The sequence below is a fragment of the Chlorocebus sabaeus genome, chromosome 1 (genome assembly GCF_047675955.1).
Source record: "Chlorocebus sabaeus isolate Y175 chromosome 1, mChlSab1.0.hap1, whole genome shotgun sequence".
NCBI classification, from domain to species: domain Eukaryota; kingdom Metazoa; phylum Chordata; class Mammalia; order Primates; family Cercopithecidae; genus Chlorocebus; species Chlorocebus sabaeus.
The window spans coordinates 20,286,708-20,306,010 of NC_132904.1; the positions used below are offsets into that span (position 1 = coordinate 20,286,708).

At 51.4% G+C, this 19,303-nt stretch overlaps 1 protein-coding gene across 2 annotated transcripts in view; it reads right to left on the reverse strand.

Moving 5' to 3' along the window:
• TSPAN18 (tetraspanin 18) overlaps positions 1 to 19,303 on the reverse strand; it is a 201,999-nt gene that overhangs the window by 53,851 nt on the left and 128,845 nt on the right. For both annotated transcript variants that reach the window (XM_037999484.2, XM_037999483.2), the window contains exon 3: positions 15,351 to 15,491. The gene's annotated coding sequence lies outside the window, so the exon portion shown is untranslated. The remainder of the gene's footprint in view (positions 1 to 15,350; positions 15,492 to 19,303) is intronic.

Sequence of the window (19,303 nt, forward strand, 5' to 3'; positions counted from 1 at the left end):
CAAGCACTGCGAACTGGGTTGTGGAACCAGCCAGGCTGAGGGAAGGTCGGGAGGGAAGATTTCTTGGTGACCTGAAGGGAGGTGGCAAATCCCTTGGCAGCCCCTAGCCTCCGAAGCCCCAGGGCCCAGACTTGCTCCCAGCCAGAGAGTATTGTTTGAGGATAAATATTATTTTATGCTCTAGCTTAATCCAAACCAATCTTATCTTTCCCACTGAAATGCCCACAGCCCAGAGAAAGTTAAGCCCTCTGCTGCTCGCCTAATTGCAGGCTTAGAGCTCTGGTTAGGGACACCAGCTCTCTGGAAAAGCCCGGTAAGTGGTCTGGTATTTGGCAGTGGCATCAGAGAGGCTGGCTGTGAGCTGGGCTGTCTGGTGTTCTAGGCCCACATGGGCAGGGAGGGCCCCACAGGGGAGAATGTACGTCTGCAAGGGGCTGGTTCAAGTCCTCTCACTCTTGCATGGAGTTGCTGCTCCAGCCCTGGGGGAGATGTAACTACAGGGGTGCAGGGGAAGTGGGTCTTACCCCCCTACCCCCCGTTTAATGCTGATTCTCACTTGGCTGGAAAAGCAAAATGAGTCTGTGGGCTGCGGGACCCCTCCTTCTCTCTAGTTATGTCTGTTTGCCTCCCTCCTCTTCCTGTGGAATTCTCCGAAAAAGGGTTGCTAAAGGGAGAAGCACGGTCTCAGCAGGTTCCACGCTGTTGAGGGCTGGAAGATCCTTAAGTGGATCAGGAGTCAGCCTGGGTGGAACCCAGTCCCAGCCTCTCCTCACAGCCTCCCCACTGGGAACTGCCAACCCAGCCAGCCATAGACCTGAGGGACAAAGATGTCCCCCTACCCAGGCACCAAGCATGCAATTAGTTCTCCAGCTGGTTCCCATCTCACCATTTTCCTCTTTCTCCCTGGGGTGTTTCAAAAGGATACCCGGGAAGAGAGGTGATTAGTGTCCAGGCTTGGCAATCAAGACAGACTCGGGAATGAATCCCTGCTCTGTGACTTGGGACAGCTGAGCTGCCTTCTCTGTGCCTCAGTTTGCTTATCTGTAAAATGGGATCGCCATAGTACTATCTCACAGTGTTAGAGGGAGGGCTAAATGAGATCGAGTGCCTGGAACAGGGAGAGATCATTCTGGCTCTTCCAAGGGCAGAGGAGGGAGGTTTTGCCCAGAGGCAAAGGCACAAAGACCATTGACTATTATGGGGCCAGATGGGCTCTCCTCTTGAGACCCACCCTTTTCCCCATGCCCAGGTCACCGGGCTGCCATCTCTGATTCAGGTGGAAGAGGTGGAGGTGAAACTAACATTGGTTACTGTATGTCCCGCACTGTGCTAGGCCCATCTCCTTTTTACAGGTGAGGACATTGAAGCTCAGTGGTGTGAAGGAGTTTGCCCAGGAGTGCACAGCTCCACAGTGGAGCAGGAATGTGTCCTCACGCTTTTATACAGAGGTCTTTCCCACCCCACTCAGCTCCTGAAGCCCCCTAAGAAACAGATGTAGGGCGATCCCCATGCTGCGGGTGCTGGGTGCAAGGTGGGGACAGGTGAAGCCACCCAGTTGGCCTGGAGTGGCAGGGCCGGAACAAACGCAGCTATGCCAGCCTGGGAGGGCCCAGATCATATAGGCCCCTTGAGGAGCCAATCCTGATGTCCGTAGGTCCAGGAATGCCAGCTCCTTTCGCAGATAACAGCTCCCTCTGGGTTCTGCCCCATGCTCCGCTCAGAGGGCTCTGACGACCAGTGCCTGCGTATCCAGGCAACAGGCGCATCCTAAGTCCCCTTCAAGTCACATGCCTACAAGTCAGGACAGCACTCCCCGCAGACCTCCTCGAGGTGGCTCATTTTCAGTTTCCCAGAAGGAAATAAACCCTAAGGAGTCCAGACCCCTCAGCTCCCCCGGCTCTTGGAAGGACTGGGCTTTCAGCCACATCTCCTTAGACTTAAGCCTGTAAAATGCATCGCTGGAGAAGGTCCCTTCCATGTTGCTTTCTTTGTCTCCAGTCAAGGGGTTTGTCTGCTACGAGCTTGCATATTGTTCTTGCAGTCACAAGAATAAGGCCACAGGACCCTGGAGCTGCCGCGCAATCTCCGGGATTGTCACAGAATCCCCAGGGTCCAAAATGTCTGGAACTTCCTGAAGCTGCCATGGCACTCCTGGGATTATCCAGAATCCCTGGGCTGTCATGGTGTGCCCAGGCTCACATAGGTCCCTTGAGTGTGGGAAAAAATTCTGGGCCACCATGAAATTCTCTGAACTAACATGGAACCCCCAGGTTGCCACGAAGTGCTGGGCCACCCCAGGGTCTCTAGGCTATGCAGGGCCCCTGTGCTGCCAAGGGACTACTGGACTATCTTAGAATGGAAATGATTGGCTGAGTCCTCCGGCAACCCATAACCACATACCGTCACATCTAGCCCCTTATCCAAGCATTTCTCCCATCTTTTTCCCAACCTCAGCTGAAACATTCCTGCCTCCAGGAAGCCCTCCCTGGTGTCTCTCTAGGCCTGGCTAGGTGCCACAGTCCTAGGTATCCTGGGCTCCATGACAGTTCCCTGGGTCTGCCCTGTCAGAACACTCAGCATGCAGTCCTGCCACTGCCTGGTCATGGATCTATCTCCTCTGGAGCACAGGCACCCTGTGCCCAGGCTGGGCAGGTGGCATTTAATGAATATTACTTAATATTAACTATAATATTACTTAACTGTGTGGTATCAACTTACCAGGCACTTGATGGCTGTGTGACCTTGGGCAAGTTGCTTCACCTCTCTATGCCTCAGTTCCCTTTTGCATAATAAGGATATTAAAAGTATAGATCTCATAAGGCTGGTGTGAAGCTTCAATAACTTATGTGAAGCATTAAAGCAGAGCCTGGTATATAGTAAGCACAATATAGATACCTGCTATCATTAAATAACATGTGAACTGTATTCATCAGGCTTTCACAGGGTCTAGACTTGCAGCAAGGATGGAAAAAGGATTCTCCCGTAATGCTCAGTGCTCCAATGATAGCATACATGAGCATAGCACTTACCATATGCCGGGCACTGCACTTGATGTTTTACATGCATTCACTCAGTGAATCCTCGTGGCAACCCTATGAGGTTGGTGCATGCTATGGACTGAATTATGCCTCCATCCACCCAAATTCATATGTTGATGTCCTAATTTCCAATGTGACTTCATTGGAGATAGGACCTTTAGGGAGGTAACTGAAGTTCAGTCAGATCATAAGAGTGGGGTCGGCCTGGCGCGGTGGCTCACGCCTGTAATCCCAGCACTTTGGGAGGCCGAGGCGGGTGGATCACGAGGTCAGGAGATCGAGACCATCCTGGCTAACACGGTGAAACTCCGTCTCTACTAAAAATACAAAAAATTAGCCGGGCGTGGTGGTGGGCGCCTGTGGTCCGAGCTACTCAGGAGGCTGAGGCAGGAGAATGGCGTGAACCTGGGAAGCGGAGCTTGCAGTGAGCCGAGATCTCACCATTGCACTCCAGCCTGGGTGACAGAGTGAGAATCCATCTCATAAAAAAAAAAAAAAAAAAAAAAAAAAAGAATGGGGTCTTATTCTGATAGGATTGATATCTTTATAAGAAGGGGAAGAGGCTGGGCACAGTGGCTCATGCCTGTAAACCTAGCCCTTTGGGAGGTCGAGGCGGGTGGATCACCTGAAGTCAGGAGGTCGAGACTGGCCTGGACAACACAACATGGTGAAACCCCGTCTCTACTAAAGATACAAAAAAATTAGCCAGGCTTGGTGGTGGATGCCTGTAATCCCAGCTACTCTGGAGGCTGAGGCAGGAGAATTGCTTGAACCTAGGAGGCAGAGGTTGCAGTGAGCCAAGATTGTGTCATTGCACTCCAGCCTGGGTGACACAGCGAGACTCTGTCTCAAAAAAAAAAGAAAAAAAGATGAAGAGAAACTACAGAGCTCCCTCCATGCTCTGTCTCTGTGCATGGAGAAAAGATTGCATGAGGGCATAGTGTGTGGCTTTTAACCGCTACTCTGAATCTGCCTCCAAGTCCAAGGGTATGGGCTGGGCATCCCCGAGACAGGTGTGCAGGCATGAGCAGCATCTACACCAAACAATACACACTGAGAAGAGTGGATGAAGGAACAGGGCACATCTCAGCCAAGACTTTCAGGCTGCCTCCAGGACCTGCCTGCCAGGCCCAGCATCCTGAAGGCTGGTGGTATGAAGAGGGGCTGGCTGTGTCCTGCATGGTCCCAAGCGGGTTGTGGCAGAATCAGAACTGCTCCACCATGGAACACGTTCCCAGGTAAGGTGGTAAGCTCCCTGTCTTTGGAGGTAATCAAGCACTGCTGCTGGACCACCACTTACTGGTGATGTGTGGGGAAGAATAAATAGTACTGTGGACTGAATGTTTGTGTCTCCCCAAATTCATATATAGAAATCCTCACCCCCAATGTGATGATATTTGGAGGTGGGAGGTAATTAGGTCATGAGGATAGAGCCCTCATGAATAATATTAGTGCCCTTATAAGAAGAGACAGGAGAGCTTGCTTCTTTCTCTGCCACATGAAGATGCAAGGAGAAGATGGCCTTCACCGAGAACCCTACCATTCTGGCACTCTGACTTAGACTTCCAGTCTCTAGAATCTTGAGAAATAAATATTTGTTGTTTAATCCACCTAGTCTATGGTATTTTGTTATAATAGCCCAAACTGCGAATGACAGACAGCAAGAGTAAAACTCTAAACAGTTCCCTCCAGTCTCAAGCAGCTGTGAAATATGAAAGAACTGTCAGTTAAGAGTCCCTGGAAACTCTTCCCTACCAGCTCTGCCCATCAATTCCTGCTTATCTTTCAAGTCCTAATTCAGACATCCTCTAGGAAGTCCTCCTTGCTTCCTTCCTCCTCTCCAGTCTCTATGCCACTCCACTCTCAGGTTGGTGATCTGTGTGAGTCTACTCAGCAAAACTAGAAACAATGAGTAGAAGTTACTAACATAAGAAGACAGAGTGAACCCGAATACAAAGATGAGTAGTCCCCCAGCAGAGTGGAATGTAGTGACATCTTTAACAGCTGAAATGTGGTGCAGGTGTTAAACCAGGTATTTGAAATCGTAGAGATGTGGGGTTTAAATCCAGCCATCCTCTGTGTGACCTTGGGTAAGTGACTCAACCTCTCTGAGCTACAATTTCCTGAGCTGTAAAATGATTCCATCTCAAAGGATAAAACCAAAGATCAAATGACACCAGTAGGCCTGGCACTCTATGCGATCAGGATCTGAGAATTTCCCGTAGTCTCCAGGAAGTAGTGAGCTGCTGACACTAGGTGTATTAAAGCAGATGTCAGAGGGGTCTCAATGTGGAGATTGGTACAGAGGATTTCTTTCTTGCACTGAAGTAAAAATTGCACTCAGGGGCCTCGATGAGCTCTTTCAACTCTTAAAAAAAAAAAAAAAACACACACACACACACACCTCTGCCTTGGCCTTAGCTGGCTGTGGAGAGACAGGCATATTGTTGAGCAGACACTATCTCCACCCACCTCCACACAAGACATATGAGTACATTTACATGAAATGTCCAGAAAAGGTAAATCTATAGATACACAGAATAGACTGGTGGTGGCCTTGGGCTGGGGTGGGAACAGAGACTGATGGCTCATGTGTGCCACATTTCTTTGGGGAATGATGGAAATATTCTAAAATTAGATTGTAGCGATGGTTGCAAAACTTTGTAAAGTTAATACAGACTATTGAATCATATCCTTAAAACAGGCAAATGTTATGGTGTGTAAATTGTACCTCTATAAAACTATTTAAAAAATAAAATAGGAACAAGAGCAAAACAGGACTGCAGAAAGGTATGGTAGGGGGCAAAGCCCATGCCCTGTGGGAAGTGTGGTACTGTGGGCTGAGGCCTGAGGTCACTGCCAGTTTCAGGGACCACCTCTCCACCTGAGCCGTTCCACTGGCGCTTTCTTGTTATTTCCTGTGGGAGTCGAGGCAATGCGGCCTGCCCACCCACCCCGACCTCATTAAAACCCTGACACAAAGCCTGATAATGTGAGGAGGATGGGCCTGGTGTTCTGACAGGGCCCTGGGAGGAGACTGTGTGAGGGAAGGAGGCCTCCAGAGAGATTGAGCCTCCTAGAAGCCTTTGAACACTGGGCCCGTGTGACAGCTCAGGGCATCCTGTGGTCTGAGGCCTCTGAGTTAGGATAAAAGCCATGGAGGGGGCCCGGCCATGTCTCTAAGGCACTGCGGTTCCATCAAAGGGAGGAGGGGCAGCACCAATCACATCCTGGCATCAGCTATGTGCCAGGGAGAAGCTGACATTTATCCTGCTGATACTATTGGATGTGGGACATGTACATTTGCTGAGAAGACTGTCTGGGCTCAGCTTCTATGCACTGTGGAGAGATCTGACTTCTTCCTGGTTGTACAGTTAACTGGTTTTAACCTCTCCACGAGCGAGAAGCGGATATTTACCAAACCCATTTTAGACTAAAGGAAACCAGAGCTCTAGAAGGTGAGTCACTTGCCTGTGGTCACACAGCAAGCAGCATGGATAGGATTTAAACCCAAGGCTTTACAAAGCAGGGGAATGACTTTTTTCAAAGCAGTCTGAATACCACTCTCTTGGTTGGTAGTGAGCTCTCCGTCGCTACAGGTATTTAAGCAGAAGCTGAATGAGCACCTCTCAAGGAGTCAAAACTGATGACCTTAAAATCCCTCCCAGCCCAGTCTGCGAGGCCACACATCCTTGCTGATCACTTCTTTCGAGAGTTAAATCTATACTAAGAGTAAAGTAGAAAAAGGAGCCTGAGCCCTCCTGAGGGAGGAGACCTAATGGGCAGAGCCTGGCTGGCAACCCCTCAGCCAGAACCACAGCTCCTCCAAGTGCTCACCACAAATCAGCAGTGATTGCGGGTTGGGGCTAATGTGATCCTTAAATACACACAGACCAGAGCGGGCATCACCTGGCTCCAAGCAACTGCTCTTTAAACTAGCACCAGCAGTGGCTGCATTGGAAGCAGGAGCTGCCAAACTCAAAGGATATAGAGTCCCCATCTGACCCTCCAGCCAGCGGCTTATTTCAGACCTGCCTCACTTTCTGCCCCGGGTGTGGGGACTCCACCTTCCCTCTCTCCAGTTCTGCCCGCCCCAAGGACTCGGGGCCCTGGTGGTGGTTTGCAAGTTTTATCCTCCGGGCCAGTGGCTGGACTCACTGTAGGATGAGCTCATTGGAAGCTCCTTTCCAAGCAAGAGCCCTGATCCTGGGAGAGTCGAGCCCGCATTCCCTAACCTGTGCCCACCTGGGCCTAGGAAAGCAGCAAGGAAGGCTGGGGTCTCTAAGGGAGGGGCTCTGCTCCCTCCTCTCCATGGGGCTCCCCACGCCAGTACTGAGGTGGGGAGGCCAGGTGCCCTTCACACCCACACCCACAGCCCGGCTCCCACCTCAGGCCCCGACAGGATCCTCTCCTGGTCTCCTCCCAGCTCCACACTCAGCGGTGTCTGGGTTAGCTCTTGCACGTCCAGGTGCCTCCATTCCAGGCCTAGCACCCAGATGTGCAGATGGTATTTTATTTTCCTCTATCCCCAAAAAGATAAAGGGGAGCATGCAAAGATGAATTACAGTGCCTGGCAGGGACTGAAGGCTTCCAAGGCACTGAGACGGAGAGTGACGACAGATGGCCACCTGGGCTCCAGCCTCCAACTGAGTCCCCTGAGGGAAGGATCTAGTAACAGGGCAGAACTCCTGCATGACCAGGGTATCCATGCTGCACCCGGCCTCCTTTTTCTCCATCTCCCCACAGGCTCAGCCCTGCCCTTAGAAGCCAGCCTGTCACCAGCTGGAGGCCTTGCAATGACTGCAACTGAGTCTATTCACCTTCAACCATTATCCCACCTCCCTGCCATCTTCTCAGGGCATCATCTGTCTTCCTCCTCTGCATAAACCCTTTCATGGCTCCCCAGTGCTCCTGGGGAAAAGCCCAAACTCAGCACAAGAGGCCTATCTCATATCCCTTCCCCTCCCCTACTTCCTCTGCTCACTCCACCCAGTGGCACCACTTGTAGCTCCTTGAATGCTTCTGCTCTGCCATGCCCCAGGGACTTTGCATGTGCTAATCCCTCTGCCGGGAATCTACTCTCTCTGGACTCACACACAGACCCCTTTGTCCCCCTTTAAAACATTCATAAACCAGTCGGGTGTGGTGGCTCATGCCTGTAATCCCAGCACTTTGGGAGGCTGAGGAGGGTGGATCACCTGAGGTCAGGAGTTTGAGACTACCCTGGTCAACATGGTGAAACCCATCTCTACTAAAAATACACAAATTAGCCAGGTCTGGTGGTGTACGCCTGTAGTGCCAGCTACTCAGGAGGCTGAGGCAGGAGAATTACTTGAACTGGGGAGGTGGAGGTTGCAGTGAGCCGAGGTCGGGCCACTGTACTCCAGCCTGGGTGACAGAGCAAGACTCCGTCTCAAAAAAAAAAAAAAAATCATAAACCAAGCCTTCTCCAGTACCTCCCCCTTCCCCAGCATGCATCACCTGGTCTATGGGCTGATGCATCACAGTGCATTAGACAGACTGCTGCCTGCTGTTGCCTCAGGGGCCCTCAAACTTGAGCTTCCATCAGAATCTCCTGGAGGGCTTGTCAAAACCCAGGTTTGCTGGGCCTTTGCACTCCCAAGTTTCTGATTCATGAGGGTCTGGGATGGAGGTCTGAAAATCTGCATATCCGAGTTCCTAGGAGATGCTGGTGATGCTGGTCTGAGGAGCATCCTTGAGAACTGCTATTTAAACCCTAAGCAACTTGAGGTTGGTCTTTTATTATTTTTTACCTCCAGCCTCTGAAAGAATCTGCTTTAAGGTTGGTGCTCAACCAATACTTGAATGAAAGGTATTGATGCATTTGTTGCAACCAGTGATATGTCTTGTTGCAGACAGGATATGTCTTGAGACATTTTTTTCCCCAATGTGTTCACTCTGCAGTGGGTATTCTCTCTTCTTTCCCAAGATGGTGGCCAAGTCTTTGGGTTCTAAGCCTTGGGGGTGGCTGGTTTCCCAGGCCAGTCAGAAAAGTGGCTGGGTTTAGGAAGACAGCTTAGGTTGAAGCCCATGAAGGTGGCTGCGGTGTGAGTGTGCAGAGGAGAGCGGCAGAGGCAGCAGACTTGAGGGGAGGGGTGGAGAGCGTCTCTGGAGATCAGCCAGATTGGTGGGATCCAAAAGCTACGAGCTCAGGTGCCTTGCTCCAGGAATGGCTCTCCCAAGAGATGATCAGACTGTGATGGGGGGATCCTGAGATGCCAGAGAATGGCTGGGAGACTGAACACCAAAGCTCATGGCTTGGAGTTGCAACCAAAGACCACAGCTGTGCCCTGGTTGGCACAGAAATAGCTGCTGCCCACCTGGCCTCATTAGACCCTGAGATTGGCAAAGCAGGCTGTCTGCGGGGCCCCTGTGCGGGCTCAAGTTCAGCAGCCTTTCCCAGATGTTTTGGATCACATAAGGCCACCAAGCCTCCTATGTGATCCTAGGTGGCAAGAAATCCACTCCCCAACATAATTGGGATTGAATGTCTTTCAAATGCACGGAGGGAGCTGAGGGCAGATTAAATCAGATTTAGAGAAGTAAAGGCAGATGGCACACCTTGTACCTGCTGCAAGTCCATTTAGCACCAACGATGTGCTGGGCCCTGTGCCAGTCCTGCTGGAGCCTAATGCCAATTGTGTTCACTTGGACCTGGGCCTTTACCCGAGTGTGGCAGCAGAGGGCACAGCTGGGAGTGCAGACTGTCAGAAGGTGAGCAGGAACAAACGATTGTGCTGCCAGGGTCACAGACGCTGGAGCTGGACTGAGCCCTGGGGCACCGTGACAGAATAGGGGCCCCTGACAGGTGGCCATCCACATTGTTTGTGAGCCTGGCACTCCAAGCCTGGCCTGAATGTGGTTTGGCTCAGGCCACTCTCATCCCCAGGACTCTGAGACCCCATAGAGTGCTGGAGACCCCTGTGACTCAGAGCAAACAGTGCTGGGGAAGCCAGGCTGCCTACGGGACCTGACTGCTCCTGCTCCTGTTCCTGCTCCACTGAGGCCCCTTGGCACCAGCCTCAGGACTTCTAGCCTGGATGACAACTGGCTGCAACAGCCACCAGACTACTGTCCCCTCCTGACTTCCTACCTGTCCCCTGCCCTTAAGGAGAGGAAAAAAAAAAGAAGAAAAGTTCTAGTCTTGAAGAGCCCTGTATTCAAAGAGAATGTTACTAGGAAAAGGGACTGATGTGGTTGGCAGGTGGAGGGAAGAGGAATTTGCTTTTTAATTTAAATCCTTCCAGATCATTTGAATTTTTAAGAAGCCTATACTGCTTGTGTAATAATAACTTTTCAAAGTAATTTTTTTTTGTCTTACAAATGCAAAGTAGTCTGGAAAAACCCGTGGGGGAGCAAGAAGATGCAACAAATAACTTAAGGGTGTTCATTAAATACACCATCATCATTTTCTTGAGCATTTACCATGTGCCCAGAGCTCTGCTACATGTTTTAACACTCATTATTTAATTTAAAGCTCATCACAGCCCTATGATGCCATTAGTGCCGCCATTTTCTAGATGAGAGACGAGAATTTGAGAGAGACTCAATAACATGCCCAAGGTCACCCAGGAGCTGGAGTTTGCAAGCTCTGGTCCTTAAATCAGGATACACACCAGGCTGCCTCCCTGAAATCAAACTGAGAAAGCTGATCAGCTCAAAAGCCATTTGTTTTGAATCCATTCCACTACTTGAAAATTCCTGATATTCCATGGGAGCCAAAATCAAATTGTCATGGAAAAACAAGCCAACAGATTGGTATCTCCAGCCACCCTGGCTGAGGCTGGGACAACATGGATTCTAGAAAATCCACTGTGATCCTTCCACCCATCCATCCATCCACCAACCCCTGGCTGATGCCCCACATGGCAGGCTCTGCTGGCTACCAGAGACCAGAGAGGGTGAGATACCCACAGCCACTAGGAGACCGCAAGGTAAACACAGGGGCAGACGGGACCCCCAGCCCCTTCCATGTGCAGGCTTGGTATCCTCCAGAAATAATAAAAACCGTTTGCAGTCCAGGATCCAAACAAGCATCAAAGGGGGCTGAAAATGAAACAGGACCTTGCCACTGGCGCCCAGGGCAAGCCCATCTTCCCCCTGAAACACTTCAGTTTTCCTGATGCTGAACTGGGACTTGGCAATCCACCCCATCCTTTAGGTCCACGTGCAACACCGGACCAGTTCATTTCAGTGGATTCTCTAGCATTTCACCCAGGCCTTAGGCCCAAGTTGGCAAGGGAGGGTTGAACAAAGCTTCAGGTGCCACGGGAAGCCGGGGTGGGATTTCTCCCCAAGGCCTCAGCCTGAAGACCTGAGCAGCTGAGAGCAGGGACCCTGAGCATCCTATCCAATAGGACTCCACGTGCCTCTCAGAGGCCCAGGCACACAGCAAGTGCTCAATGAAGTGTTGGTGAATGAACGAATAAATGTGATTCTAGGTAAGGCGGCCCCAACCCCATCATTATTTGGAGATGGGAGGGGTGTGACGTCCCACCCCATCACCAAGTTTTCTTTTTTTTTTTTTTTTCCTGAGATGGAGTCTCACTCTGTCACCCAGGCTAGAGTTCACTGGTATGGTCTTGGCTCACTGCAACCTCCGCCTCCCAGGTTCAAGCACTTCTCCCACCTCAGCCTCCCAAGTAGCTGGGACTACAGGTGAATGCCACCACACCCAGCTAATTTTTGTATTTTTAGTAGAGGCGGGGTTTCACTACGTTGGCCAGGCTGCTCTCGAACTCCTGACCTTACGATCTGCCTGCCTCAGCCTCCCAAAATGCTGGGATTACAGGCGTGAGCCACCACGCCTGGCCCCCATCACCAAGTTTTTTGGGACATGGACCAACAGGCACCTATACACTGAAGACTACCACAGAGTTATATTAATACGATTGAAATATAAATAATAACAACACCAATAGCATCAGTACTACACTGAATGCTGATCCCTGGCAGGTGCTCTGTTAAGCACTTTCTGTCATTCAAGTATTTCCTTTTGTCTTCACACAGTCTTATGAGAAGTGTACTCTTATTGTCCCTAACTTACATATAAGAATACTGTGGCTGTACTGCTGGCAGAGCTCAGATCCGAATCCAGGTCTGGCATGGAATACAATGTCTCAAGCTGGAAGGAGCTTGATAAACTATAGGCCAGGAGGCTAAGGACATCAGTAGCACAGCCCAGACCAAGTCTCCCAACTTCCAGCCCAGGGTCTGCCACTAGGACTGTGGCTTGCAATGCTCTAAGTGAAAATGAGCCCTAAGCTCTGTAAAGTATCTCAGGAATGAGAGGATTAAGAACTCCCGGTCTTTGTGCAGCACCATCTCTTTGAAAGGGCCCTCCAAAACTCCCTTTTCCAGGGACGAAGAGGACAAAAGGAAAAGGGAGGAGCTACTAAACGCCCCACCCAAGCTGTAGTTGAAAGCAGCCTTGGAAGACAAGATGGCCCCAGGCCCAGCACGGCCAAGCCTGGAGGCCTGCAGGAAAGAAGGCTAACCGAGTTCATCTGGCTTCCTGCCTGGCACAGTCTTTCAAGCCTCAGGGTCCCACCGCCAGGCCTTCGCTCTCACTGTGTCTTCCTCCCAAATGTCCTTTCTAGCGTCCTCACCTGGCCCACATCTAGGCTCAGCTCACAGGCCTTGCATCCCCTGATTTTACACCACCACTGTGCAGCGGTAACATCTCCTTCCGGCCTCTGAACCCCCAAGGCTTCTTTTCTATTTCTGCTCTGTACCCTCCCCTTCTTTACCTTGGATGTCTTGACTTTGATCGTCTCCCTTAGAGCTGGCCTCTGAGGTGCCTGTTGAGTGCATCTGAATGAATGAAGCATGCCTGGGAAGTGGAGCTTGTATGATTCGTTTTATGAACAGGTGCACACTCCAGGAGCAGGTCTGCATACAGATCTCTAACACTTGCCCTTCCTCCTCCCCAGGGCCATGACGAGTGGCACTTTACACCCTAAGTCCTAAAGGCTGAGAACAAAGTCATTCTGCTATTTCTGCTGCATCAGGCACAGGTGGGAACTTTACAAAATGGTGTAGAAAGTAACTGACTGACATCTACCAAGCCAGCCCAGTTATGGTTTAGCACTGTGTGAGACATCAGGCAAGGGGTTGGGGGCAAGACACCCAGAGGAGGGTCCTGTCCTCAGGAGATCTCCCAGAGGAGAGGACAGGGAACCCTGAGGACAGGGACCTTTGGGCTTTGCTCACCCTCAATCCCCAGCATCTAAAACAGCTCCTGGCACATGGTAGGCACTTAACAGCCATTGGCTGAATAAATGAATTAACACTCATTGACCCAGAGGTGCTGAGCTCACCATATAAGGCAGGGTGGTGCTGAGCGCTGAGCTGGCTGCACGGTGAGTCAGAGCTTTGGAGCCCACAGGCGAGACACAGACCCAGAGAGAGACTGGGGGAGGGCCAAGAGGTTTGTGGTTGACCAAAACCAAGTGAAGGGCAGATCTGACAAAGTGCCTGACCACAGCTGCCAGGGAGGCAGCATCACAAGCTGTGGTTTTCAGTATTTTTTCTGGGAATATTTGCTCAAATGAAATCACACATCTCACCCTAAATGCAAGACAGAGCTGCCACGGTGGAGGACAGCACGGCTGTCAGGCTGGCCTGGCCACGTGTACCCTCGTGCCCCCAGAGGCAGAGCTTCCACTCAACCAGTGGCCGTCCCCCTCTACTCCCCTGTCCCTCTAAGGGGCTTTGGAAAAGCAAGGCTGCGGCTGGTCTTCTGGGAAGGGGCCCATTTAGGGCAAATAAACCCTAAAGAGGCACAAGAAACTCCCCCAAGTCAAGGAGTGGAGGTGGGGGGAAGAAGGAACAGGCCTTCCCCCAGAGTGGAGGTCTACTCAAGGCAGCCAGGCGCTGGGGTAGCTGAAATAGTGGGGCGGCCATCAGAGAGAGTGCAGGGACTCTTTATGAGAAGGACCTTCTGGAACAATCTTTTTGGAATGTGAAGTACGACTTGCAGATCCATCAGAGGCATGGGGGGCGTGTGTGTGTGCGCGCGCGAGAAAGTTGGGCTTTCATATACTGGATTCACTAAAAATGAGGCACTTAGAGAGAGGCCAACCCTGGTACCATAAATCACAGGAAGAACCCCAACTGGGGCACATGCAACCACCTGGGTGCTTTATTGCCCCCGCCCCTGACTCCCACCATGACACCAATAGGAAGAATCTGCTGCTTTGTCTGCCCCGCATTCCTTTCTCCTTTTTCTAAAAACAATGCCTGGATTTTCCCTTGGAAGTCCATCCCCTCATGCATGCAGGCTGACTTCCCCAACCCACAACACCTACCACCCTCCCCGACAAACCCCCGCCCCCCACACACCCCCAATCCCCCCAGACCCCCCCCACTCCCCCCAACCCCCCTACAACCTCCCCACTCCCCCCGCAACCCCCCCACCCCCGGACTGACCCAGTCTGGCCAATCAGCGTAGCTTATCCTCCAGGTTTCAGTGATTGCTCAGAGGTGGTCATGTGACCCAAGACCATCCAATAAGCCTTGACTTTGGGATTTTTGTTGGAACTCCTAGGAAAAAGAAGCTCTCCTTCCATTGGATTTGAAATGAGCAAGACGTCAGTTTGCAGCTGCATGTCCCTGCCCTGCTGCCACATGGAGAGTGGCTGCCAAGGACTAAAACTCACAAGGAGGGAGGCAGAGGACACGGATGTAGTGAGACATGGTCGTAACAGCATCATTTGAGCCCTGGCTTCAGCCTTGCCTGCCTTGAAACCAATAAATAGGCCCCATATCGCCAATATATTAGAAACCAATAAAAAAGCTAATAAATGGCCTATCTTGCTTAATCCAGTTTGAGTGTTGGCTCCCAAATGATGCAGCATCTGACCTCAGTTCAGCCTTTGCCCTCTCACCACCCACTGCAGCCAACCTTTACTTCTGACCCACCACTGGTTCTTGCTTACCTGGGCAACAGCTCCACCCTTCCCCAGCTGAGCTTGAGGGGCATGGGCTAGCAACCTGGTGGGCTAGCGTGTACCTCAGCCTTCTCAGCTGTCTGGCCCCTCCGAGGGTTATCTTTTTGGCTAATCTAGTGAAACCCCAGCAACCTTGGCTCAGATCCACTCACACTATCTGTACCCCTTACACTCCTGCCCACGCACCTTTGGTGTGATGGGGGAGACAGACACTAATGCATGAAAGAGAATGAATGATAGAGAATGACAGGTGTCCTGCTGATGGTCACCCTTAGCCACAACAACAGCAACAATAAAAGTAGCGAAAATCCCTTTGCTGAACAAGCCTAAACTCCGTTACCTGGAGAGCCAGCGTTGAGACGTCTGCAAAAGGATTATGCCCGCGTCTCGAGAAATCAAATTCAAGGGGTTCCAGTTGCTTTGATGGTAGTAGTAGAAGCTCAGCTCATCTGAAGCTTGACGCTGTCCAGGAGATGCTCACCTGTGAGAGGGAAGCAGAGGCAGCTGTGATTACCTGCCTGAGCTGAGGTCTCTTCTTTCTGTTTGAAGGGCTTTCCTGGCCCTGAAGGAGGTGAAGTCATAAAACCAAGACTGCAGGAGTCTGCAGGTGAGCATCAGCATTGGAGACTCAACATCTAGATCCGACTGAAGTAGCCTGGAAATAATTCTAAGACACAAAGGTATGCATGTGCCCGTGTATGCGTGTGCTGAGTAGAAACACATAAGCATCATAACCCCTGCATCTAGCACAGTGCCCCTTGCAGAAGGGAGAGGAGGTTCAGCAAATGTTTCATGATTTGCTTTGATGTAAAACATAATTTGTATGTCTGAGTGCAAGGCAACTCCATGAGTCCAAACAGATTGGAGAGAAGTTTCTTCCTCGTGTGAAAATGCATTCCTAGGATGCTCCATGCAGCCAGACCAATGGCCTCTTTTTACAAATAAGGAGACTGATACCCAGAGAGGGGCACTGGCTTGCTCAAAGTCACACAGCGAGTTGGTGGCAGAGCAAGGCCTAAACTCTGGGTCTCTCCTGACTCATGCTGAGGCCTCTCTCTGGGGCCATACCCTTCTCTGTAGCTGTCAGGCTGGAGCAGCCCCAGGAGCATAGCAGGAGCCTGTTGCATGCTGTGGCGGCGGACGGGGGACGATGCTCACCACCTCTACTCAGTCTTGGGCCTCAGCAGACACATGTTTCCTGGCTCTGCTCAAGCCCAGACAGAGAACAGGAAGTTGCCCACAGTGGCCAAGAGCATGGGTTTTGGAGGCAGGTGGACCTTGGCCACAGGCGCAACCTCTTTCCAGAAGAGGCAAGTCAGGTGTCCTCTCAGAGCTTCAGACTCTTCATTTGTAAACTGGGAATAATAAGAGCATCTTTTCCTGAGGATTGCTGGGAATTAAAATGACTTTCATAAGTCTGTGAAGCCCACAGAGGGGCATTTGGCATCTAGAAATTGCTCAATAAATGTTAAGGAGGTGACGCACAGGACAGTGCATGTGCATGTCAGGGGAGGTGGAACACCAGACTTGGGTTGCCTTGTGTTCCTGGCAAGCCTTTAGACAAACAGCATCTCTAAATTCCGCCAGATATTCCTCCCCTCTGCACCCACCTTCTCCCTTTTCTCTGCATCTCAGAGACCTGTGTGGGCCCCCAGAGCAGCAAGCCTGCCCCTCTTTCTAGGCTGGGAACCTCCCATCTGCCTAAGGATCCCTTTACCCCCGTCACCAAGCACAGCCCACATTTCACCAGCCAGTAAAATGCAAATGTCATTAGCACTGTGCAAGCTGGTGAGCACGAATGTCACACCAGACGGTGTGAACTGGGGAGCGGGGGGAGGGTGCATTCCCCAGGAGGGGTGGCATTCCCAGCATTTTCCAAAAGGGCATGATAAAGAAATAAATAAACGGCTGCAGGAAAGAGGTGACGACAGAGATTGTTTCAGTAGCAGCATACACAGCCATGCCATCCTTGCGGGCTCACCAGGTCACCCATGGTTCCTGCTTCAGCCCACCCTGTCCCAGTCCCTACTCTGGGCCTCTCCTCCCCAGCATCTCCCACTCCTCTCTGTATCCCACCATCACACACTTGAAGAGGCTCATCTGGGGACCCCCCTGGCCTCCATCTATCTCCCCCAACTTCCATGCTCCCTCAAACTGGCTGAGAGAACCAGATCACCCACCTAACTAACAGATCCATGGAGGGGGGAGTCTTCACTCTGAGAAGGAGGTGACAGCTGTAGACCCGCAGGCAGGAGTCCTGGGTTCCAGTCCCAACACCACACTAACTTGCTGTGAACACTCAGGCACACCCTCACCTGCGTGGGGCCTCAGTTTCTCCATCTGTGAAAGGGGATCACGGACCCTCCGTCAGTCTGCCACCTCTCAGGCCAGCTTTGAAGCCTGTGCTTCTAATAACTCACGGGGAGAGGAGCTTCTCCTCTAATTCCCCTGATAACACCCGAGGGCATGTGAAGGCTTCCTGGAGGAGGGGGCAGACATGCGTGTGTGGAGATGGCAGCAGAGTGCTGTGGGCCATGGGCCCAGGGTGAGCACAGGCATGGAGATACTCAGATGTGGGAGTGGGGGGCAGGCATTTGAGACCACAGGCCAAGGCTGCCTGTGGGAGCTGAGTAGAAATGAATATAAATGTCCCGTGGTCAGCGCTTTACATGTCCACCCATTTCATTCTAACAGTGCTATCATCCCCGTTTTATTGATGAGAAACTGAAGCCTGGAGAAGCTAGGTAACTTTCAGACACACAGCTGTGAAATAGACTGGATTTGAACCCCTATTTGCTTTAGGAGCGGAAGCTCTTGATCACTGTGGGATGCTGCCACCTAGACTGTTTAAAATAGAGCGTGAACTAGAGACATTCAGGAGGGCATGTGCCACCCATGTGTGCGCATGACTGTCGGCAGCATGTGGGGGTGGGCGTGCATCTGTGTGGGGGGGGGCAGGGATTCAGCGTGTGAACATATGTCATTGTAAACGCACGTGTGTGTCATCCTCAGATAAAGTTCCTTTCCCAAGTCCAGGCCGAGAAGTGCCAGTTGGGGAGGATACGGCTGAGTGGTGGATGGGGCTGGGAGTGGACAGTCACAAGGCTCTGGTCATCCCACAGCAGCTCAGGAAGCCCAGCTCTGAGGGCTGTGAGCCAGGCCTGGCCCACATCACCTATCTTCTGATCCTAGGCTCTTTGAGGCCAGGTCCTTCTCACTGAGGCCTGGCCTGGCTTTTTCCTTGGCTCTGTCTCCTTCCCTCTCTAGCTACCTGCTCCAACCAGGGGAATACCTCCCGTAGATCAAGTCTGGTGTAAACACAAGGCTGCTGCCAGCAGGTAGGGAAGCCAGTGAGTATCGGCATCCACGGGGGAAGTAGGGAGAGCACAGCTATGGCATAGCCCGACTTGCATTCCACCCCTGGCTCCACTGCTAGACACTGGCTCTGTGGTCGAGGCAGGCAACCCCCCCCTCTGAGCCTCGGTGAAACCTCACAGAGCAGCTGAGATGCCTATCTTAGGTCAAGTTCATGTAAACTGTAAAGTGCACTGACCACCAACAGAGTGGTAGTTCTAATCCCCATGATCAAGATAACCCAGGAAACAGCAGAGAGTTCCCCAGGGAGCCTTGACTGAGAATTCAGCAGATTCCTTTACCTAAGTCCCTCTTTCCCCACCTCTGGGCCTCAGTTTCCTCATCTGCAAAATCCTCAGGCTCAAAAACAGAGTGGCGTTCAGCCCCTGGATGTCTCGTTTTCTTCACCATTATCCACGATGAACATCACAGCTGGAATTAATTTGCCAGAAGCCAGAAGCCCATTCACACCACAGTAAACCAAGAAAATGGCGCCCAGGACAAGGAAGTTTTATGGAAGAAGAGAGGAAAACAGTTTTGTTTGAGTCACTGATCAAGAAGAAATGTGACAATTCTTGGAAACAGAAGGAAGCATGCAGGGAGGGAGGGAGGAAGAGCTGTTGCAAGTAGGTAGAACTTGGACAGGTCTTTCCCGAAATTTGCATGGGGCTGGTCCTGAATTCAACAGAGAAGACAGGGAGTTCTGTTTCCTGGAGACCACGAGGAACATGAACATTCACTCATTTGGAAAGCATTAATTGAACACTTGCTATATACCTGAGATTCCAGGGGTACCAAGGATGAGAGAGGCACAGATTACACCTTCAAAGGGGCTATTCACTGTTATGAGCAACAGAAGACAATGCCTGTGGGTCTGTAGTTCCAGGTGGCTAAGGAGGGGTTCATCAAATCATTATGAATTCAGAGGAGTGAGAGGCC